Genomic DNA, 25217 nt, shown 5'->3' with positions numbered 1-25217 from the left:
CAATAAGATTTTCCAGACTTTTAAAAAAATGTAAATGTTAATCACAGCTTCCAATGCAAACCAAAAAACTACAACAGATACACACACAAAAAATCAACCCAAGCATGACACTAAAGATGGTCATCAAACCATAAGAGAAGGGAACAAAAGAGGAAAGGAAGAAAAATGACCTACAAAAACAAACCCAAAACAATTAAGAAAATGGTAATAGGAACATACATATCGATAATCACATTAATCACAGCTTCCTTCGTATCTAGACGGCTCCTACACATTTTTAAGGGATAGGTACATAGATAGATAGAATATGGTAGGTGATATGATATGATATACAAAAAAAACCACAAACCTGTCACTGTGTTCGTGTAAGTATTCAAAGGTATCTATTACTAGAAAAAATGCCATTTTAACAAATTTTCTTACCAAATCCTTCTCCTTGCCATTTTAGCATCTAATTGTCATTAAAACCAAAATGAATGGCTGAATATACAAATAAACTGCTTATGGAAATACCTGACAGAGCAAAACTGAAATTGACTTTTCAGATGCAAAATTATAGCTAACATTTTTTTCTCTCAGAGCTGGTACCAAAACAGTGTAGATCCTATGATAGAGTTAATCAGAATTACAAAGAACAGCGATCACAGATAATTTACTAAAATGCCTCACAGCTTAGGCTGACAGCTCAGTATAAGAAAAGCAATTGATTTTAGGCTAACAAACATGCATAAACAGATAAAAAATGTTAAAATATATTTGTATATAGAGAAAAACAATTAGATATTCTCAGCAAACAGGTGTTGACTAGCTACCACTGTGCTAGGGTAGCAAGGCCAGTAAGACTGAGTCCTGGCCATCAGGTTGTTCAGAATCTCCCAGGACAGACAGAGTTCATATAATGAACTACCATCTAGGTCATCATCACTGCTTGTCGGGGTGACTACAGTATGCACGTGCCTCCCATCGTGCGCCCTTCCAGTTCATTCTCACCCTGCAACAAGAATAATTTTTCTAGGGACATCCGCTCCTCCTAGGTGGGGAGGCTGCTTAGTCCCAGGCCTTGCAGATTGGTTTTTCTCTGTCTGGACTCAAGGCCTCTGTGGCAACCATGCTCCACCAGATCATCGGTCAGGCCAAGGAGCGTCCTAGCTTGATCCCCCTCTTCGTATTTACTGGAGCAGCAGCTACCGTAGCAGCACTGTATGCCTTGCGCCTGCCATTGTTCAATCCAGATGTCAGTTGGGACAGAAAGAATAACCCAGAACTCTGGAAAAAACTAGGTCCCAGTGATCAGTGCAAGGGAACATAGATGACAGCAAACTAAAGAAGAGGGTCCAGACTTCTAAATGAAATGTTTCACTATAAAGCTGCTTAGAATGAAGGTCTTCCAGAAGCCATCAGCCCAATTTTCCATGTAACCAGGAAATATTTCCCCTCCAAAGGCGTGAAATCATGTTGGTGTATTGTGTTGGGGATTACACTGATGAATAATCTGAAACTTGAAAAACAAAAAAAGAAGAATTTTTCTTTCTTCAGCTGTGCCACATGGCACGTGGGATCTTAGTGCCCTAACCAGGGATCAAAACCACATCCCCTGAAGTGGAAGCCTGGAGTCTTAACCACTGGACCCCCAGCGAAGTCCCACGAATAACTGTTCTACAGCTTGTCACTCATCTGTTTAAAATCTGTCCACAGGTTTCCACTGACCTGAGAGCAACATCGAAAGGCTTTACCTAGCAGATAAAACCCTTCACCCTCTTCTTCTGGCACTCTTAGCCCTCTCCACCTTCATTTCCACTCTTCAGCATGAAATGTGTTGATCTCAGGGAAGCAGACCTGAGATGGGAGTAGACGTGCAAGAGCCCTACTGGGGGAAACGCCTGTGAAGGGTAAAGGTGGGGAAGCAGGAGTACTCAGGGAGAGACGTCAGACTTCGATGCAGGGCTGGCACCTATGAAAGGATAGGAAAGAGGATGAGTTGGGAAGAGTTTCAGACTGCAGACAAGTCTAAAAGTTTGAGCCATGCTGATGGGGCGTCCTCAAGGCAAAGTTGGCCAGTAGAGGAGTCCCACATCACACAGGGATGAGCCTGCACCAGCAGTCCCACTGGGCTCTGTGATTGGAAGGGAAGGGAAGGGAAGCAAGGAAAGAGAAGGAGGGAGAGGGAGAGACTGTGTTTTGTTCACCATGGTATACCAAATGACTATCACACTGGTGGCATACAGCTAAATCTTAGTAAATGTTTACTGAATGAATGATGGACTAAGTTTGATGGGAGCACAGAGGAAGGAACCATTATTCATGTCTGGGAAGGAAATGGAAGTAAGTATTTACCGACATGCTTAAAATATTAAGACTGAGTTGTGACTGGTGGAAGGCTCTAACACAGAGTGTAACTTCCAATCTGGTCTTCTCTGACTTCTCTCAACAAGGGCAGACACCAAGCTAGAATGAACACAGAAGGGGGACAGGTCTACTTCCTTCTCAGAAGAAGTGGAAATTTTTAAAGCTTTAAAAATTCTGGGAAGCAAATCACAATTTTAGAGGTGATGTACTTGAATCTCCAAGAACTCAGAGAAGATAAGGGGAAGAAGCAACAGGGAAAACTGCCAAAGAGAATGTGAGGTGTATCCAGGAGATCTTTTCATAAGCATTCAGTAAATGAATGATTCTGGCCAGGGGAGTTAGTATTGTTTCCCATTCCCCTTACTGAGAGCTTCTTCTTCATCAAAATAACCATCAGCAATGAAATTATAAGAGCCAGTATCTAATCCTTTCAAAGTTATATTTATGGATTGTATCATGATCATTAGGGACATTATTTATCTGAGCAAAACAGGAAACAAGGGCTTCCCTGGTGGTGCAGTGGTTGAGAGACCGCCTGCCGATGCAGGGGACACAGGTTCGTGCCCCAGTCCGGGAAGATCCCACATGCCGCAGAGTGGCTGGGCCCGTGAGCCATGGCTGCTGAGCCTGCACGTCCGGAGCCTGTGCGCCGCACCGGGAGAGGCCACAACAGTGAGAGGCCCGCGTACCACAAAAAACAAAACAAAACAAAACAAAAAAACAGGAAACAAATACACTTCCCAGGGACCTGTAACTCCAATAAGGTACCATCTGTAGTATTATAGTTAAGAAGTCATTACAAACGCCAAGTTGCTTCCTGATTCATCAATGTATACATCACAGCAGGAATTCCCTCTGATTTCAGCCTTGCCTAGACTCTTAAAATCAATTGCTATAACCCTCAATCCCACTCCACATCTGCTTTATTGTGAGGGAAAGAAATGCATTCACAGCAACTCTTGAGTGAAAGAGTTCTAGAAATAAATACAGAGATGAGAAGGCGCTGTAACTCCATCCCTCTGCTATCATCACTAATTACCCCTCTTCCATTCCAAGCCTTCCCAGGTTATGCTTGCCTGCCTGCTTGCCTGGAAGTCAGATACGTCATAGGAGATGGTCCCAGAAGCCCAAGTCAAAGCAGCCTTAGGCGTAAGTGAAACTGATAGTCGTATGCACTATGAGGGACCCAGAGAAGAGCCTCCAGCCTCCGAAAATTCTCTCTCACTGACATTTGTACTAAGGCTGAAATTTCTACACTCAAAGTTTTCTTCTAAAGGAAGAAGGCATTATCAGAAACCAAGATCTTGCATAGCAACAGAACTCATCTGTATCCACTTTCCCTCACCTCCAAACAAACTTCCCTAACAGTATATACTCCCCTCCTGAAATACGATGGTCGGTCACCTGCCTTCAGATAAGAGACAGAGTTCACCTGGATCATGAAGTTGGGGGAAGGTGGTCATTTCTAGATCAGTCTCGCTTGCACAGCAGAACTTCCTGCCTAGGAGGTAGGTGTTATTATCTCCTTTACACAGATGAAAAACCAGTGTAGAAATGCCCCCAATTGTTAAACACCTCACTCAAACACACCTCTGAGGGGCTTCACTTTATAACCAGCTAGTAAATGAAGGCACCCTCCCTGGGAAGCTCACACTCCGTCTTCTCAAGCTCTCAGCTCCTTCCCATGCTTCAGCACTCAGCTTAACTGCCACCGTCTCAGAGCAGCCTTCCCTGGCCACTCAGGCTAAAGTGGGGCATCCCTATTTTCTCTCACAGTACCCTATTATTTTCCTTCATCACATTTATTATAGTTTGTAAGTATATACTTACTCCTGTTTGCTTATATTCGGTCTGGTTTTTGCAGTAGACTGTAAACTCCACAAGTGCAGAGATCATTCCTCTCCTCAGCAGAACAGCCTTGTACATAATTGATGCTCAGTAAACACTGCCTAAATGAATAATGGGTAGAGTTGCATTTCTAATCCAAATTGCCTAATTATTACCACTATGCGTGCTGCCTCCCCGTAAATGTGAGAATAAACTCCATTTGAAGCCTGAAGCCTCTCACTCAGTAAGACTTCTTCCAGTGGAGCTGAGATGATTGCACAAAATTCTCTCGCAGCCCTCAAGGAGAGGCTGCCCATCCCCGTCATGCTCCACAATCCCTGAGGTCAGCCTGGGCAATCTCCCTGGGGACTTGCTCCAAGTTGTTCTTATTTGTACTTCAAAACTCCACCACCACCCTTGAAGCTCAAACCATCTGATTCTAGCACCTGATTAGGTTTCAGTATCTATATTTATTCACATTATCCTAAAAGTATATGTGAGTTTTCTAGAGCAGAGGTATTATTACTTACAGCAATAACCACATCAGTTCTCCTCTGGCTCAGTTCTTTCCTTTGCGGCTATGCGATGAGAACCAGAGGTCAGCCTACCTATACCAGGATCTATACTATAGGCAAGGGACCCAAAACATGAAGCTGCGAGCTTATCTAGGATGAGGGCAGCTGTCCCCCTTCCCCTGTGAGAGAGAAAAAACTTTTCTCCCCAATGCAAACAAATGAACCTTGGGAAGAGAAGGGAACGACTCCTGAGTTCTGGTCCTTTGGAATATAAATAAATGTCTCCAGGAAGAAGCCAAGCATCTACAAATTAACAATCTCTTTAACATCTCCATGATACTAGGTTTCATTCCTCTTCTGAAATGTAAGCATTTACCTTGGGAGGTAAACTTCTCAGGATGGTCTCTTACTTACTATCTAACCACCCTTTAAATACAAGACTTGTCCTGTGACCCCGATCCCAGGTTTCTTTGCTCAGAAAGCCCTAACCATACGGAAACATAAAAATATTTTTTCTACAGCCCCACACCACCCTCTGGTCCTGCTCGAGCTGCCATCTCCTGATTTCCTATTCATTCTTCCATTTTCATGAGCAACTTTAGGTATCAGCTCTTGAATCTCTTCTAAATTCTGCCATTATCCTGGAGAATTCTAACATCCTTGAGGACAAATGTTGGGGAAGTGGGGAAGCCTGATACTCAGACAAAACTGAGGTAACCAGCATGAAAAGCATATCAGTCAGGGTCAAATCTGGAAAACAGTAACCACTCAATGTACTGCAAGTATGGAGGGTTTAACACAAGGAATTAGAGGTAGCTAGAAGAGCTGGGGAAGTGAAACTCCAGAAATTCACTGCTAAAAACCTGTGCTTACATGGAAGCAACCTAAGTGTCCATTGACAGATGAATGGATAAAGAAGATGTGAGACATACATACAATGGAATATTACTCAGCCATAAAAAGAAACAAAATTGAGTTATTTGTAGTGAGGTGGATGGACCTAGAGTCTTTCATACAGAGTGAAGTCAGAAAGAGAAAAACAAATACTGTATGCTAACACATATATATGGAATCTAAAAAAAAAAATGGTTATGAAGAACCTAGGGGCAGGACAGGAATAAAGATGTGGATGTAGAGAATGGACTTGAGGACATGGGGAGGGGGAAGGGTAAGTTGGGACGAAGTGAGAGAGTGGCATGGACATATATACACTACCAAACGTAAAATAGATAGCTAGTGGGAAGCAGCCGCATAGCACAAGGAGATCAGCTCGGTGCTTTGTGACCACCTAGAGGGGTGGGATAGGGAGGGTGGAAGGGAGACGCAAGAGGGAGGGGATATGGGGATATATGTATACGTATAGCTGATTTACTTTGTTATACAGCAGAAACTAACAAATCATTGTAAAGCAATTATACTCCAGTAAAGATGTTAAAAAAAAAAACCTGTGCTTATAGCATAGACTTGAATGTCTTATAAGAAGCTCCCTAAGAAGTTGCTTCAAATGCCATGTCTTTATCTCCCCTCAGCACCTCCTAAGAGAGTAATGGCCTCTCCTCCCCAACCTTCCCATCTCCCCTCATTGGTGGACTCTAACCCAGCTTCAGGGTCAGAAGAGGGAAGAGGACTCAGGGAAACTCAGGTTTCTGCCCTGAAAGAGAGATCATACAAGGGGTTTGAAGCTGATTCCAAGTTGACAACAAATAATCCAGCACAAGGCTAGAGTCATGGTCTTCTCTGTTTCTTCTCCTATTTGAAAGCATTTATGATAGAGAATCCCTCCGACAGCTTTTGCTTTTATTCTTCTCAAGAGATGGCCTCTGGGAGCCATTTGCTGGAGAGAATTGCTTTCATTATATATTTGGTCATCCCAACCAGGAAGTCCTCAACTTTCTTTTCAGCAAAGATAAACTGCTCCAATAAAAATTTTTTTAAAAAAAGGATAAACACAGAAAGATGATGATACCCCTAAACCATCTCTTAAATACTAAATTAAAATGTTGAATATAAATCTACAAATGGAATGTAGCAGCTTCCTGAATACATTGCTACATTTTCAAGGAGCCCATTCTGGACCATTTTCATTAGGGAAGAATTTCCTCTAAAATCATGAAATTCAAATCATGAATATCAAATATCCTTTGGTGTTTCAGGTTTTCATGATTGAAAACTTCTGTGCTTTTTCTGCTACATTAAGTAAAAATGGAAAAGTAAAATAGTTGAATGAGTGGTGGCATGAAATTTCTTTTAGCTCAGCATGAACCCACAGAAACCAAGAAACATGAAAAGTTCATCAGTTTAAAAAGGGATTGAGGGGCTTCCCTGGTGGCACAGTGGTTAAGAACCCGCCTGCCAATGCAGGGAACACAGGTTCGAGCCCTGGCCCGGGAAGATCCCACATGCCGCGGAACAACTAAGCCCGTGCGCCACAACTACTGAGCCTGCGCTCTAGAGCCCACAAGCCACAACTACTGAGTCCTCGCCCCACAACTACTGAAGCCCTCAGGCCAAGAGCCCGTGCTCCACAACAAGAGAAACCACTGCAATGAGAAGCCTGCGCACCATAACCAAGAGAAGCCCCCGCTCGCCGCAACTAGAGAAAGCCCATGTGTAGCAACGAAGACCCAACACAGCAAAAAATAAATGAAATAAATTTATTTTAAAAAATACAAAAGGGATTGAACTCATTAGTGAAAAACTAAAATTGCTATCCAGCTTGAAATTAACCTCCTAGATCTTGCAAGATGGAAGCATACCTATATGATCTGTTATAAAAACTTAGTGTTAAGTTATGTTTTTAAAAATCAAAGTATACCATAGAAGCATGGATGGTACCTTACTGTTGTACAGCATTTATTGAACAATTGCTGAATAAAAAGCTAGGTAAGAATTAAGAATGTGCCCTGAAGGCAGGGGATGGAGAGTAGAAGTATAGTTGTTCCATGGAACATAAAAATAGACCAATAATCAACTACCAGATGACCTGATATAATTGGAAACTGAAAACTGAAGGTAAAGAGATAATCTGATCTGCAAAGAGCCCTCTACACATGTGTAGTTTCTCATGTATGTGTTTGTGTGTGTATACATATATATATATATATATATATATATATATATAGTTGGCCACAAAAAGGAACTTCAGAAAGAATTACCCCCAATATGAATCTTACCTTCTCACTGTCTCTTCAAACAGGCTATGACCACTCCTGTCTCGGAACAATAACTGGAACTTTTTCCTGCTCCTCTACCTCTCTCTGGTCCCCCTCAGAGCACTCCTTTTCTGAATGAGAACACTTACTGGCAGAAGCATACAGTATCATATACTAGGTCCCGTGCTAGATTTGGAGGGTACAAGTCAAATACAATACAGTCTTATTTCACAGAGTAGAAGAAAATAGAGAACCCAAATTATTGCCTATCCAGAATCCTGCCCTTCTGGGAACAGTAACCTCCCACCAAGGCACATGGAAAGTACCTTCAAAAGAGGGGAAAAAAAAAATCAGGCTATCTGCTGACACTGAGGAACTTGGGTTTGAAATAATCACTCAGGAAAATGAGATTATCAATGACATTTTACATATCTTAAAACAGTAATAATACTCATTATACAGTTAATTTTATTGATTGATTGTCACAATCGTTTTTCAATATCAGGATCTCCCTTCAAGAGGTTTGTGAATTTATTTGCCTTGTAGAAAACATGCTTGTCAAGAATAATTTTTTAATTACTTTATGTTTTTATATAAAAAGGGGGGAGGATTCTTTGAAAAATACAGAACCCAGTTAACAGTGGTTACTCTAGAGTGTGAAATTAAAAGATATTCTCATTTTTCATTTTGTACACTTTAGCTTTGTTTGAATTTGTTCGTATAACAATTATTTGGTTTATTTTTTAAATATTTGTTTATTTATTTATTTATTTGGCTGCATCGGGTCTTAGTTGCGGCATGTGGGATCTAGTTCCCCGACAAGGAACTGAACCCAGACCCGCTGCACTGGGAGCACGGTCCCGACCACTGGCCACCAGGGAAGTCCCTGGGTTTTGTTTGTTTTTTTTTAATAATTTGAAAGAAAAACAGAGATTTCTAACCTGAAAGAAAAAGATGAACACTTTTTCAGTGTCTGGTCCCCTAATTCAAGTTTAAATGTCTTTATGGTTTTATGACTCAGAGTGGAAGCTTTCTCCTTCCCATGTCTTTTTTTTTTCTTTTTCTTTTGGCCACACCATGCGGCTTGTAGGATTTTAGTTTCCCGACCAGGGATGGAACTCGGCCCTCAGCAATGAGAGCACGTGGTCCCAACCACTGGACTGCCAGGGAATCCCCCTCTTTTCCACATCTTAAGATGGCCTAAGAGATGCAGAATCTCTCTCCATTAGAAATTATATTCATCTTTGACAGAGACTCAACCGTTCTCTCACGTTTTTTTAAAAAAAAAAAAAGAAGAAGAAGAAGAAGGCGGCATTCCCTGGCTGATACCGCGGCTCCATGACGTCATCAGTCTTGGCCCACTATTTTTTTCTCCACCATCCTCAGCACCTGTATTCTAACCTCAAGGTCCTACCACATTTACAGTGTGGCAAAAGGAGCTTGCAGACCGAGTTAGCCCCCTTTTGAAGGTACTTTCCATGAAGCCCCCGCTCAGCAACTTCCCCTATACCCATTGGCCAGAATTAGTCACATGTCCACCCCTAACCTAACTGCAGAGGATGCTGAGTACTGCAGTTTTCAGCTGGTGCATTGCTACCCTGATCAAACAGAAGGTTCTGTTTATTAAGGATGAAAAGGAGACTAGCATTGAGTAGGCCACTAACAGTTTCCATAGTTACCTGAACCTTGAGATGAAAACATTTTGAGGAAATTTTTTTTTATAAATTATTTATCTTACCCTATAACTGACTTGGCATTTCTCAGATTTCCCATCCATGCTCTGGGTTGTACAGCTTTAGTGCCCCCATGATCCTTCCAGGCTGTAAACATACCAGAAGGTCGCAGTACATCAAGCCCTACCTCCAACAGTTTCTCTCACCTCGCCAGCTCCCTCCTCCCACTCACAAGCAGGAGAGCTGCCCTCTGGCTCAGGCGCACCTTGGCTAAGCTTCCTGGCTCTTACCCTGCTGCTGCTTTGCCATCTGGTTTCCCTCCTTCTTTTCCCAACTCCCAGGTATGTCTTTTTAAAATTATCTCCATTGAGTGATTGCAAATTCATATGAATGCTGACTGCAGCTTATATAAAATGTGAACTGAAAGTCTTACAGTTTTAGGACAAATTTATGGAAATAAATCCACATATGCAAATGTTTCATAAGAGGAATATTACTGTAAATGCAAGACAAGGATTCAAACAGATGGAGACAAAATATAGAAAGGAATAGAAAGGCAGAGAAAGAAAAAGAAACAGAGAGTCTGTCCCTTCCTTTAAGTATTGCTGAAAACTCCTTATCTGCCACGTACAATCTAGATAGATTAGGGGAGAAAAAGTAGAAGCAAGATGCTCTTGAGGATATTTTTCTTCCTGTTAGGATGTTGGTTTCTTAAGAAGAGCAACTATGCCACCCATATATTTCATCAAGGACCTTGAATTCTGATAGAAATTTGGTTAAGTCCTAAGTGATGGTCCTTAAATAATATATTATGTTGAAACACTGACATGGGAACTGGACAACATACTCAGTAGCATAAACAAAGCCAACCCTTTCCTCTAGGCTAGTTACAGAATAGAGAAGAGGAATTTACAGGAGAAAACAAAACAGAACCGAATAGAGTCATAAATAGACCCTCATAAATATAGTCAACTCATCTTTGACTAAGAAGCAAAGATAATACAATGGAGCAAAGATAGTCTTTTCAACAAATGGTGCTGGACATCCACATACCAAAACAAAAAAAGTATCTAGATACAGACCTTACACCCTTCACAAAAATTAACTCAAAATGGATCACAGTCCTACATGTAAAATGCAAACTATAAAACTCCTAGAAGGTAACACAGGGGAAAGGCCAGAAAAACTTGGGTATGGCAATGACATTTTAGATACAACACCAAAGGCATGGTCCATGAAAGAAATAATTGATAAGCTTGACTTCATTAAAATTAAAACTTCTGCTTTGTGAAAGACACTGTCAAGAGAATGAGAAGACAAGCCACAGACTGGGAGAAAATATTTGCCAAAGATAAGTCTGATAAAGGACTGCTATCCAAAATATACAAAGACTCTTAAAAAACAATAATAAGAAAACAACCCAATTAAAAAAATGGGCCAAAGACTTTAATAGATACCTCACCAGAGAAGATATACAGATGGCAAATAAGCACATGTACAGATTCTCCACACCTTATGTCATCAGGGAAATGCAAATTAGAACAACAATGAGAAACCACTACAGACCTATTAAAATGGCCAAAAGTCACAACACTGACATTAGCAAACTCTAATGAGGATGTGGAGCAGTAGGAACTCTCATTCACTGCTAGTGAGAATGCAAAATGGTGCGGCCGTTTTGTAAGACAGTTTGGCAGTTTCTTACAAAACTAAACGTACTTTTACCATAAAATCCAGCCATTGCACTCCTTGGTATTTACCCAAAAAAAGGTGAAAACTTATGTTCACACAAAAACCTGCACACAGGGGCTTCCCTGGTGGCGCAGTGGTTGAGAGTCCGCCTGCCGATGCAGGGGACGCGGGTTCGTGCCCTGGTCCGGGAAGACCCCACATGCCGCGGAGCGGCTGGGCCCATGAGCCATGGCCGCTGAGCCTGCGTGTCCGGAGCCTGTACTCAGCAACGGGAGAGGCCACAGCAGTGAGAGGCCCGCGTATCACAAAAAAAAAAAAAAAAAAAAAAAAAAATCTCCCAACAAAGAAAAGCCCAGAATCAGATGATTTCCCTGGTGAATTCTACCAAACATTAAAGAATTAATACCAATCCTTCTCAACTCTTTGAAAAGACTGAAGTGGAGGAAAGACCCCCAAACACATTTTATAAAGCCAGCATTCCCTTGATACCAAAGCCAGATAAGAATACTATAAGAGAACAGAATGGTGGTTACCAGGGTCTGGAGTGTGGGGAAAATGCAGATGTTGATCAAAGGTACAAAGTTCCAGGTATAAGATGTGTAAGTTCTGAGGATCTAATGTACAGTATGGGGAGTACACGTAACAATACTGTATTATATACTTGAAAGTTATTAAGAGAGTAGACCTTAAATGTTCTCACCACAAAAAGAAAATGGTAATTATGTGAGGTGATAGAGGTATTAACTAACACTACTGTGGTAATCATTTTGCAATATATGTGTATCAAGTCAATACATTGCATACCTTAAACTTGCACAATGTTATATGTCAATTATATCTCAAAAAAGCTGGGGAAAAAAAAAACCAATTTTCCATAACAACAACAAAAAGCCCAGGGCTGGTATGGCCGTTCCCTAATGGGTAGTGGGCATTATAGACAATAATAATAAAAGTAATATAATACATAACAATTATTTAGCACATGATATATGTGGCAGGGACTGTTCTAAATACTTTACTTAGAAATTTTATCTTAGCTAATTCTCTTATCACCCATCTGAGGTAGTTGTTGCTGTCGTTATTATTATTCCCACATTACAGATGTGGAAACTGAGGCATAGAAAGGTTTAAGAACTTACAAGCAAAGAGTAAACTCAGACCAAGGATTGGAACCCAGACCAAGCTCTTAACCTGCATATACTGCTTCTACAGTGAATTGTTCCCCTTAAGTTACTTATAAAAGGCTCCTCTTCTCTTTCTACAATCAGTCACAGTCAATATTCTTTTTTATGTTCAAACAGTCCCCCAGTATTGCCAAGAGTAATCCCTTCAAGCTGACTTGAATATCTTTTCACACACACCCCTATTAGTCTTTGAGTATTTCCCTCCTTTCTTGCCCAACAAGATGTCTCAGTTCATCTTGTGTTTTCCCTGCCCCCAGACTTCTCCCAGATTCTTCAGGGCGCTCTGAAGAATCAATATTTTTAAATATCTATCAAAAAAATGTATTTAAAAATATCTCCAAAGCAACCCATGCCAACTAATACATTTAACAGGGTAGAGTAAAATAATTTGCCAGTTCATTAATGAGGGTCATGGTTGAATTTTTATTATCAAGAAAAAATGTTTAAAGTAATAGATTTCATCTTCATTAAAGTAATAATTCCTTAAGGAGTCAAAGACATGCTGAATGAGTACAGCCAGGACTTCAGGATTTGATCCTCATAGTGAAGAGCCAGGCTCAGTTCAAAACTTCATAGGCGGGACTTCCCTGGTGGCGCAGTGATTAAGAATCCGCCTGCCACTGCAGGGGACAGGAGTTTGATCCCTGGTCCAGGAAGATCCCACATGCCGCAGAGCAACTAAGCCCGTGTGCCACAACTACTGAAGCTCTCACGCCTAGAGCCCGTGCTCCACAACAAGAGAAGCCACTGCAATGAGAAGTCCGCGCACTGCAATGAAGAGTAGCCCCTGCTCACTGCAACTAGAGAAAGCCCGCACACAGCAATGAAGACCCAACGCAGTCAAAAGAAAAAACAAACTTCATAGTCAACCAAGGCACCAAGTCTTACTTAAACTGACAGAGTCCTTCTGAGAAGACACATAAATGAAATTTAATTTATTAAAATTGTTGATTGTTCTATGCTGTCATCACTGTTAAATCAGATCAAATTAATCACATCAGCATTCCTAAATCCTAAAAGAACTTGGCTCTAATCCTATTCTATGCCCAACATATGGGCCCAACATACTATAAAAACAAAGCAGGTCATATGAAACAGAAATTTCCCCTTTTGCCCCTAAGGAAATAAAGTTCGATAAATCTTAAGAAATTTCTTGGAAGACAAAAGTCTACCATGCTCCTCTAAAAACTATTTCACCTGACACCTGAGAAACAAGTCTTAGTTTTGCATTGACTTAGACAGTTACAAACACGTGAATAAACCAAATGACTCTAGAGCATATTCAGGAAGTAAAGGAACCTTGGTATCATACCAAATGCAGGTTTGAATCCCAGCTCTAAACCTTATAAACTCTGTGACCCTAGGTGTGCTATTAAATTCCTCTGTGTGGGGCTTCCCTGGTGTGGCAGTGGTTGAGAGTCCGCCTGCCGATGCAGGGGACACGGGTCCGTGCCCCGGTCCCGGAAGATCTCACATGCCGCGGAGCGGCTGGGCCCGTGAGCCATGGCTGCTGAACCTGCGCGTCCGGAGCCTGTGCTCCGCAACGGGAGAGGCCACAGCAGTGAGAGGCCCGCGTACCTCAAAAAAAAAAAAAAAAAGACAATTCATTCAAGTACATGGGACAAATCCTGGAAAGTAAGTGCTTAATAAGGGCTAGCTATTGCTATTACAGGCTTTCTTCTCTATCCCTAATGACTGCAATTCCCAGTGCCACCCAAACACAAAAGTGTTTGCTTTTCTACTGCCACACGTCACTCCCATTCATATTTACTTGGCCAGAGCTGTAACATGGCTCCGCTTAGGTGCAAGCAGACTGCAAATTGTAGCCTTGTATTCCCAGGAAAGAAAGGAGAACTGGATATTGGTTTGCACTACTAACTTTTATTTTTTCTCTAAGTATTGAAGTTACTAATACAAACTATAGTAAATAGATGGGATATCTTGAGTCCTGACTTCATGCTTAATCAATATCTTGTATAGGTTAGTCTCATACAGAAAATAAAGACAAAAATTTTTAATTGAAATGGTAATAAAATTGACACTTTTCAAGCTTACTTCCTTAAAAAAAAAAAACTTCCCACAGACTATTGTTTTCATGAGAAAGGAGCTCATTACTCTTTTGCTTTTTTTTAAGTGGGATTGTTTTTTTGTTTTGTTTTGTTTTGGCTGCGCTGGGTCTTTGTTGCTGCACGCTGGCGTTCTCTAGTTGTGGTGAGTGGGGGCTACTCTTCATTGCAGTACGTGGGTTTCTCACTGCGGTGGCTTCTCTTGTTGCAGAGCACGGGACCTAGGTGCACGGGCTTCAGTAGTTGTGGCGTGCAGGCTCAGTAGTTGTGGTGTGTGGGCTTTGTTACTCCGCAGCATGTGGGGTCTTCCTGGACCAGAGATCAAACCCATGTCCCCTGCACTGGCAGTTGGATTCTCAACCACTGCACCGCCAGGGAAGTCCAGAAAGGAGCTCATTACTCTTTTATGGCAATACTGACTGGCATTTCAAAAAAAAACCCTAGGTCTTAATTATACTGTGATTAAAATTCTTATATACTTTTAATTTGCAGATTAACCCTAACATGTTTCTACCCTCAGGGAGAAATATTTATCCCAATGCAATAAGAAGTGTAAAGAAATAAAGAATGAATAATAATTTTAGAATCAAAGAACTTAAAGGGACCTTCAAGAGATGTGACTTTATTACGAAACATTTACTGAGCCCTTTCTACATGTTAGCAATACACACATATCACCCTGTAATGGATGATTAGTTCAGGAAACACGAAAATGTGTAAGTCACAGTGTCCCTGCCCAAGAAGCTTACAATGTATAGGGGAAACAGACATTAAAATATTCTGTGAGATCATAGAAGGAATAAATACTTCTGACTTGAGGAAGGTACATCAGAGGAAGTTAAATGGAAGAAGTCTCAAATCTGGGCTTTGAAAAGAGAAGAAGTGATGGGAGAAAAGGATGGGTATTGAAACATTAATAAACAAAGGAAAGCAGAGCCATTCTGAGCACCACAAGAAGGTGGTCCTCTAAGCAAAGAGTCAACGTGTTCCTCTAATGAGTGCAAGTAAAAAGTAAGCTGGTATATCTCAACCAAGAGAAATTATGTTCTAGTGTTACAATCAGGAGTGAGAAGTTTTAGACTCTACCCTGAAAAAATTTAAGATGTAAAAGTACACGACACGATCAAAGAAATAACGAAAATGACTTTGGTGAGTGTTGTAGCTGATACCACAGTTGGGCCTCAGTCATGGAGAGTGCTGAATGCCAGAGAAAGGACTTTATCCTATGAGCAGGGAAAGATCGTTAGAAGTTCTTAAGAATGACATGAAGTGACTAGATTTCTGTTACATAGGGAAATTAAGGTTGCAGAAAGAATGATAGAGAGGAAAAGTTTAAAAGCAGGTCATTTTCGGAACTCCCTGGCGGTCCAGTGGTTAGGACTCTGTGCTTCCACTGCAGGGGACACAGGTTCGATCCTTGGTGAGGCAACTAAAATCCCGCATGCCACACAGCGCAGCCAAAAAGAATAAAATAAAATAAAAATAAAAGCAGGTCATTTTGTTAGTTGGTTATAGATGGGGAGTCATGATGATCTGCAGTAGAGGCAAGGCAATGACAGTAATAGTGGTTGGTGAAAGAAAAGATGAATTTGATAAATTTGTTAAATTTTTGCAGACTGATCAGTCGTAAATATAAGGATATGGGAGAAGGATTTAAGAACTACATTCTAGTTAATGGATTCTATCATTTTAGGGAGCACAGCAAGAGGAACTGTGTAAGAGAGAAGCTGATCCATCTATCAGGGACATGTGGAATTTTGAACACTGGCAGTGTTGAGTCCTAGAGCTACGATATACTAACTGTTTGATCTTAAACAAGTTACTTAACCTGTAAGCGCCTCTGAGGGTTGAACAAGCTAATGAAAGAGCTTAGTACAATGCCTGAATCATAGCAAGAGATCAACAGTGTTAGCTATTTTTAACTATTACTATTATCATCATCATTATCATTATCATCTATGTGTAGATGCCAAAAACAAAAAGACTGTTGGGAATCACTGCTCATGAGAAAGATGAGGATGTGAAATGGGGATTTATAGTAACATAGAGATAAGGATTGAGTATAACAAGAGAGGAGAAGATGGCCAAAGACGGGTGTAGTTTGAGGAGAGGACTGAGATCAGAGCTTCCATTTAAGGGATGGGTAGAACAGTAGAAATGTATGGGGTTCTCTGGGGGACAGGAGCCATTCATCCTTTGGCCCATGATCACTACATGATTGTACCAGACATGTCCAGGCACTAGGAGGCAACACCACTGGAGGCAGATCTTCTCTACAACATTAAATGTCCCCAAAACTTAAGCCCAGTGTTGTTTATCTTACATCACAAGTGTTCAAGACTCAGGATTGTTCTTCATGAATCACAATATCACAGGAAACCTCTCAATCACCTCATCTAATTCTTTATCTCAGGTAAAGAAATTGAGGCCCCATGTGACTTGAGCAGGTCAGATTTCAGTTAATGACAAAGTTTAGACTTAGGTTGCCAAACATAATGCCACAAAGCCCATGGGGAGTGTGGCATTGAATCTAATGGCTTAGGAATATGGTAATGCCTTTAAAGGGTGCTCTCTTTCCATCTTCTCAAGGGGCACTTGCATTACTCAGGGTTTCTCAACCTCAGCCCCATTATTAACATTTGGGGCTGAACAACTCTCTGTTGAGAGGGGCCGTCATCCTACTGTAGAATGTTTAGAGCATCCTTCCTACCCGCTAGATGCCAGCACATACCCCTCAACCCAGCTGTGACAACCAAAAACACCTACAGACACTACCACATGTCCTTTGGAGGATAAAACTGCCCCAGGTTGAGAATCACTGTTCTAGCTGATATACGTTAATTTTCTCCACTAAGAAGTGATAAACTCACTCAAATGCCCAGATTTTAAAATACATGCTCAGATTAATAAAATTGGAACTTGTTTGCTTTGGGCTAGTGATCTTGGAAAGAATTTATCTGTCTCCTTCAAAAAATGGGGAATTAGAGTTTGGGTATTTGAAATCATAATAGTCACTGTATCAAATACCCATTTCAATGAATGACCCAAATAAGGCCTCAGTAAATTACTCCAAATCATCATCCAAAAAAAAAAAAAAAAAAAAATCGGGCCTCCCTGGTGGCGCAGTGGTTGAGAGTCCACCTGCCAATGCAGGGGACACGGGTTCGTGCCCCGGTCCGGGAAGATCCCACGTGCCGCAGAGCGGCTGGGCCCGTGAGCCATGGCCGCTGAGCCTGCGCGTCCGGAGCCTGTGCTCCGCAACGGGAGAGGCCACAACAGTGAGAGGCCCGCGTACCACAAAACAAAACAAAAAAAATCATGATTAAAGATGAAATACTGTTTTAGGAAATAAAGGAATAAAGTAAAAAATCATCTGTTAGCACTCTACCAAATAAATGTTTAAATACCTAATTTTCTAATCCCGCTCTACAGTTTTTTCCCAACTATGTTTTACAAAATCCTAGTTCCAAGAGATATTAATAGGCTTTCTGTGGGAAAAGCATTTTATATTCAAGCAAGTTTAGGAAATGCTGGATCAGACAAAGGTAAACACTTTCCCACACAACTCATCAGAGCCTTTACTTTTGTTTATGAGCAGTATAAATCTCCATGAAACACATACAAGTCGAGTTGTTTCTCCACCTTATTTAGCTACACAATGTTTTTATTTGTTTGTTTACACTTTCTCAAGGAATTAATATTTCTCAGAACCCACTGGCAAACACGGCACTAGCCCTACTGCCTCACTAGCTTCTCTGGGCTCACTGACTGAGCTTTGGAGCTGCAAGGACCACATGACATAGAATTTGAAGGTGATGTAATGCCAACCAAGCCTGCAGATAAGCTACTGACAATCTGGAGCCATTGTACTGTATAATTTCTTTATCTCATGCATACACTAAATTGAATTTCTAATCCAGAAATTGCTGTTATACCTGAAAGTATAACCAACCAAAAAGTTGTTTTTTTTAATGGTAAACCATGTTAATTGATCTTGCCATATTAAGCAAGAAAAAGGGGTTTATGGGAAATATTTTGGGGGTAGTTAGCATTGTGAAGGAAGCACTGAACAGCACAGCCACCAGAAGGACAGGAATCAGAGACACCCCAGGCACCTGAGGAAGGGACAGTTGACCTGGCTCCAGCCATCAGATGGCCCAGTTCCAACCCACTTTCTATCTGATATCTCCCCTAATGATCCAAACTTCCAGAAGAAGACGCTGATTGGCTTAGCTTGGGTCACGTGCCTACTATCTAGCCCCACCCCCTAATGTCATGGGTAAGGTCTCATGATCTACAGCCCCACCAGAATGACAGAGTGGAGGAGGGGCAATCCCCCAAAACATGGATGCTGGACAAAAAATAAGAGACGTACCTTACATTCACTGGGCAGAAAAAGTAGACATATACTTTATTTTGTTCCACTATTCCTATCTCTTCTAGTCAGTTCTTTACATTTCTTACACACAGCACTGCAGCATTCCAAATGGCCAGCCCTTCTTCCTCAATCACCTTCAGCAGACATGAGAGCCTGTCTTACAGAGAATTCAAAAAAGTCCTTTTGGGTTTAGTCCTTCTACCACAAAACCTGGCACAATTAATGACTCCCAAGGAAGAATCATTTAGTCTAATTATCAGCTAAGCTCATTCACTTGTAACAGCCGCCTAAAACACAAGGACAGAAAATTTAAGGCACCATAAGAAGGAGGAAGGAGCGTTTAAAGACATATAACAAATCAATTCTTCCTGACCCCCAAATGACCCAAGTAAAGGCATTTAGCATCTGCCCTTTTCCCATCCTCAGGTCTATTGGCCCCAGGTAATTCTAAAATTCTTTTAATAATCATCAATTTCTGTGAAAACAGAGGGGAGTCTATTTTATGATAATGTTTTCTGATCTCAGACTAAGACTGTGTTCCTGCCTCTGGGGAAACTCCTTCTACCGGAAAAAATTTTTCTTTGGGCCACGGTTTTTTGAAGTATTTGTCATCAGTACACTGTATCTTGCTAATAAGCAGAAGTGCAACACGGAAGTTAGACTGTTAGACAGTTTTTATTTTTATTTTTGAGCCTGTTTAAAAAAAACCTTTTCTTGGGCAAGTTCTCATTTGGGTTTAATTATTTGCATCTTGTCTTTGCTGTAGCAAAAGTCTCAATCAATTTTACTGGACAGAAGAAAAGAAGAAAGGCATGATTTCCAACCAAGATTTAAAACTACATTCATATTTATGAATTATGCCTTTTTAGTCACCTGTAGTCTAGGGTGAAAATTTTACATAATTTTTATTTATTTCTACATTTTATTATGTAGAAAACAGAAATTCAAGTAAGAAATCACATTGCTTGAGAAAGGACAACACACTCACAACACCTCTGACACCAGCTGTGTGGGTTTTCCACACATCAAGCAATTCCATGACACCAGCTGGCTGTCCTACAATTCAATTCAATTCTTACATTAATCAGAGTTAGCACAGACCCCACAGGTTAAGAGCTCAGTCTCACAAGACTGTCCCCCACATCATATGCCAATCACAAGTACTAAGTCCCCAGGCTACCCACAGCTTCTGTCTGGCTTGGCTTCCAGTAAGAGCTTCCCATGACCCTCCCTCCTTGGATGTGATCATTTGCTGCAACAGCTCACAAAACTCAAGTTAACACTTACGTTTACCAGTTTATTATGCAATAAGGGATGTTATAAAGAATAGAGATGAACAGTACATGGGGAGGACTGAAAGGGTCCTGAGCACAGGAGCTTCTTCCTTTGTGGAGCTGGGTTTGCACCACATGCCCAATTCGTGGATGTGCTCCCCAATCTGAAAGCTCCCTGAATCCCATACTATTGGGATTTTTATAGAGGCTTCATCACAGTAGGCATGATCAATTATGAACTCCATTGGCAGTTCCTCTCCCCTCTCCTATGAATGGGAGGTAGGGCTGGGAGGTAGGTAGCTTCATTTTCCAAGCTTCTAATCATGGCTTGGTCTTTTCTGGTGACCCGTCCCCATCCTGGAGCCCAGCAAGAATGACCTCATTAGAACAAAAGATACTGCTATCACCTAGGAAATGTCAAGGCATTTAGGAGCTCTGTGAAGGTAACTGAGGTCAAAGACTAAATGTTAGAATAAAAGATACTCCTAGCACCTCTATTTGCAAGGGTTTTAGGAGGTCTGTGTCAGAAACTTGGAAATATATATATTTCTTATTATTGCACACATGTCCAGTTATAAACCATTTTAAAGGATGCTGGCTGTGTTCTGTTATTCTGGTTTTCCTCCACTTCTTCCCCCTGAAAAGAAGGGGCTGCACTTTTCAAAAAAGAAGGTTCTGTGGAGAGAATGTTCACCTTCTCTGCATCTAGTCCTGGGAGAGGACAGAGGTGCTATCTGCCAATCTACCCACCACCATTTACTCAAATGGTTAGGGCAGGGAGAAAAGAATATAAAATAGAAATAAAAACTCTACCCACCCCCACATCACTGACAATGCCTCAGGCACACATGAATCTAGTGAGTAAGAATCTGAGGACAAGACTTGTAGGAGGCATTTATGTTTGAAATAGATTTGAAGAGATTTGTTTTTAATCTACTTTACAAATTGTACTGAGTAAATCTTAAGTGGCAAAATTTCAGAGTAGGAAGAGAGGTCACTTACATTCAAGGAGAGAGAATTTGTTAATCAGAACTAAAAAATTACAGCTTTACTGGGTATGCATTTTAATTTTGTCTTCTGTCTAGGGCATTGTTGTTCTGAACAATTATGGAATGAACCTGTATATAGGAAGTCATCATCTATGGAGGGTTTCCTGTAGGTTGAGTGTCCATTAAGAAAAGTTTTCCTTTTCACCCTCTGGCTGTCCTAACAGCATAACAAATTAAAGAGAAAATTTTCTGATATTTAGCAAACATCATGTGATTTTGGCAATGGAGAAATCCACAGTAGTTGGGTAGAATAGTTGGCTCTGCCAGTAGGTGGACTGCAAGCCAAGTTAGCAACAGAAAGCCTCAGAAACGGGAGTTTATGGGAGGATTCTAGGAACAGGCTTACTAATTAGGGCCTATAACAAGATGCAGAGTAAAGGCAGATTATTCATGATAGGTCTTATGTTGGTTCAACTGCTTGGGCCCAAATGCCCACAGTAAGACATCAGTAGACTGGAGAAGTGGCAATTGGGTATGCGGCACAACAGATTTCTTTTTATGTGTAACATAATTTCTTTAACCCTTTATTTGCAACTCCTCCCCATTTTTTGTTTGATTTTGTGTGTGTGTGTGGTTTCGTTTTGCTAGCATGCATTATGCTGGGATGTCTGTCCAAAATAAGAATTTTAATTGACAAGTAGGCTACTCATTTTCCCCATAGGTCTACGTTTTATAAACCCATGGCCAATAATGTATCCCACCCCACCCCACCATATTATAGTAGCTGCTTAACGCTTGCAGATCTTGATAAAGATCTTTTGCTAGCCAAATTGTCTAAGTCTCACTTTAAGTAATACTCAGGCAATATTTACTCTAATTCATCAAGTATAGTTCCCTTTCCCTGGAGATACACTCACACTCCAGCCTCATTTCAAAGAAAAACAAAACAAAACAAAAAACCTTGCCCCTCTCTCCCCACAGGATTATAGATCCATCTATTAGCAAGAGAGTTCTTTAAAATTCTATGCAAGCTTTCTCCCAATAAACAACAAGTCTTGGTCTCTTAAAATAGTATTGTATGTGAGGGAAGATGGGAATTATGCCAAATGCTACTTATGAAAACACTGTCATCTGCAAACTGAGAAAACAGTTAAGAGAAGAATTGAGCCTTTTTGAGGTGTTGCAATATTTATTCATCTTTTGTCAAGTCATAGAGAGAAGGCTTTCAGAAGTAATGGCTTGGAGCCTCCAGCAGTCCTAGATTCAAAACCTAGCTTTGAATTTACTGTCTAGATGACTTTGGAAAAGTTATTTTAACTGGCTGAGCCTGTTTCTTTATAAAATGGAGTAATAGTAATCACTTTTTGAAGTTGTTTGAAAGGAAGAGATAATATATATGTCATGTATAAAATGGTGGCTAAATCCTGTGATCTTCATAGATAGAGATCCCCAACTCTTTCTAAGGAAAGGAGTCTAGGCTAACATTTTTCTATTGGAAAAAACAGATAATAGGTCATCTCTATGAAGAGTTAGGCTGCCAGGAAGGTCAGAATTAAAAGTTGGACCCCTTTTCCCTGAATATACAGAGGACTGGCTTCAATAATATCACCCTGCTAGACACCTGAACAACTGCAATAAAAGCAATAAAAGACTGGGCTGAGGAGAGCACATTACGTAGGTACTGGGGCTGGAGAAAGAACAAAGTCTGAGAAGATAAATGAGAAAGACTGAGATGAATCAAGAGAACAACCATTTCCATAGGACAGAGAAGTAATACAAGGAAAAGACTTTTTTTTTTTAATGCTTACGGGTATCCACAGAGAAATTAGAAAGGACACACACACACAGACACACACACACATACACACACGCTTCTGCAAAAAAGGAACAACCAGAGAAAAACAACAACAAATCCAAAGAAGGAATGGAAGTTATCCAATTCTGTTAAGAATGTACATGATCTGAAAGACAGTCAGGGCTATTTCCCCGAATACAAAGCAAAAATACAAAATAAAAACTCTTAGAGTGATGATGAGCAATTTGGGTAACAAGAGTTACAGAAGGAGAGAACATGAGACCATAGAGGCTGGACTGAAGGAAGGCTATAGTCTTAGGATCAAAAGGGCCCACCAAGAGCCACACAGGGTTAACAGAAAAAAACCCACACCCAGACACTCCAAAGATTCAATTACTAAAGACTTAAAAATCATTGTACAGGCTTCCATAGAGGGTTACCTTCAAAAGAACAAGAATTCCATTGATATCAGCTTCTTATCAGCATCTCTGGATGCTAGAAGACAATAAGAAATGTTTTAGAAGTTCTAAGAAATTTTTTGAAACTAGAATTCTATACTAAGCCAAACTATCAATCAAATGTGAGAGCATAATAAAGACACTTTCAAACATAAAAGAACTCAGAAAGTTTACTTCCTCCCCATTCAAAAAGTATCCATGTGAGGATACACTATAACAAATCATTAAAGGAATCTAAAAGTGAGAAGAAACACTAACTCAAAAGAGCTAACTCAAGGGAACTACTGAAGAAATATCGTGCATCAGGACAGGATATAAATTGTTCCAGATTAGAACAGGAGGTCAGTTCTGTGAAGAATGTCATTAAGCTGAAGAAGAATTCCGTTACACAAATGTATGATTAGGAATCAGAAATTTCTTAGAGATACAATGAAAGCATTACATCTCTTTTATAAAAAAGAAAAAGAAAGGCAATTCAAAATATCAGGAAAAATAAAATATTATAAAAGAAAGCCATTATGCAAACATGATGCAAATTAAAATGTGATATATTTTAAGCAATCAATTGGCTTTGAGAAAAAATAAATAAATCCATTTGCCCCTAGTACATTTGCTTTTTGAGTGCCTTTACTACTGGTTCAACTGCTTGGTTTTGCAGAAGACATTTACTCCAAATACTTACATACTTGTAAGTGCTGTTTCGTGGCTTTAAAATTTCAGAGTCAATCTATGGTCAAGGAATGAAAAGCAAGTATGCCTACAGAACAAAATATAAATATTACTAACCTCCGTAAGATTAAAAGGAATGAAAGAGCTGACAGAAGTCAAAAGTGAGGAGAAGCGTTATTAAGTTTCTCAGCTTATATCATCTTATACCATGGAGTCAAGAGATAACTTTATAAATGAATGATCAAAAACAGATGTTTAAGTACATCTTAAAAATCTAAGGCGGGCTTCCCTGGTGGCGCAGTGGTTGAGAGTCTGCCTGCTGATGCAGGGGACACGGGTTCGTGCCCCATTCCGGGAAGATCCCACATGCCGCGGAGCGGCTGGGCCCGTGAGCCATGGTCGCTGAGCCTACGCGACCGGAGCCTGTGCTCCGCAACGGGAGAGGCCACAACAGTGAGAGGCCCGCGTACCAAAAAAAAAAAAAATCTAGGGCAACCAGGAGAGGAGTTAAAAATAATTATATAACTAACACATTTGGGAAGTAGAAGAGTCATGAAAGTGGGAGTTGTGTGAGAAATTAAAGTAGACTGTTTATAGTTATTTAACACAGTTGTTAAACACTAGGAAGAAAACAATCAGACAGTTAATAGTGATCAGCTATGAGGATTGAGCCTGGGAGCAGGACATTAGAAAGAGTTTTACTCATCATTTAAATTATTCTGCAGTGTTTGATATTTTCTTTGCACTTCTTTAATAAAATAGATATCTATTTAAAAGAAGAAAATGAAAAGACTGTGTGGTTGCCATGCTCCAGGATTGTCCCCCATAACCCCCACTTTCCAGTATTCATACCCTTGTATGGTCTCCCTCCCAGGGAGACCACGGTTGTTGTAACCAAGCGTATATGACAGAAATGATGGTAGGTCACTTGCAAGCTTAGTAAAAGACTATGGCTTCTGTCTTGGATGTTCTCTCTTTCTCGGCAGATCTTTTTCTCAGATCACTCACTCTGTGGGAAGCCACAATGAACAGCTCTACAGAGGGGCCCCCAGAGTAAGGAACTGAAGTCTCTGAGAACAGCAGCATGAGTGAGATGGAAGCAGAGCCCTCAACCCTAGTCAACTTTTCATATACAGCAGCGCCAGCCAACAACTTGACTGCAGGCTCATAAGTGACCCCAAACCAGCTGAGTCACACCC

The 25217-nt window shown here is 40.7% G+C and overlaps 1 pseudogene; it reads left to right on the top strand.

Annotated features, from left to right (window-relative positions):
- The first annotated feature begins 1108 nt into the window (after nucleotides 1-1108).
- LOC113612195 (cytochrome c oxidase subunit NDUFA4 pseudogene) lies at nucleotides 1109-1350 on the top strand (annotated as a pseudogene).
- Nucleotides 1351-25217: the final 23867 nt, after the last annotated feature.

The sequence above is a fragment of the Aethalodelphis obliquidens genome, unplaced genomic scaffold (assembly GCF_003676395.1).
Source record: "Aethalodelphis obliquidens isolate GAN/ISIS:26980383/991018 unplaced genomic scaffold, ASM367639v1 scaffold73, whole genome shotgun sequence".
NCBI lineage: Eukaryota > Metazoa > Chordata > Mammalia > Artiodactyla > Delphinidae > Aethalodelphis > Aethalodelphis obliquidens.
This window is presented reverse-complemented; position numbering and strand designations above follow the sequence as displayed.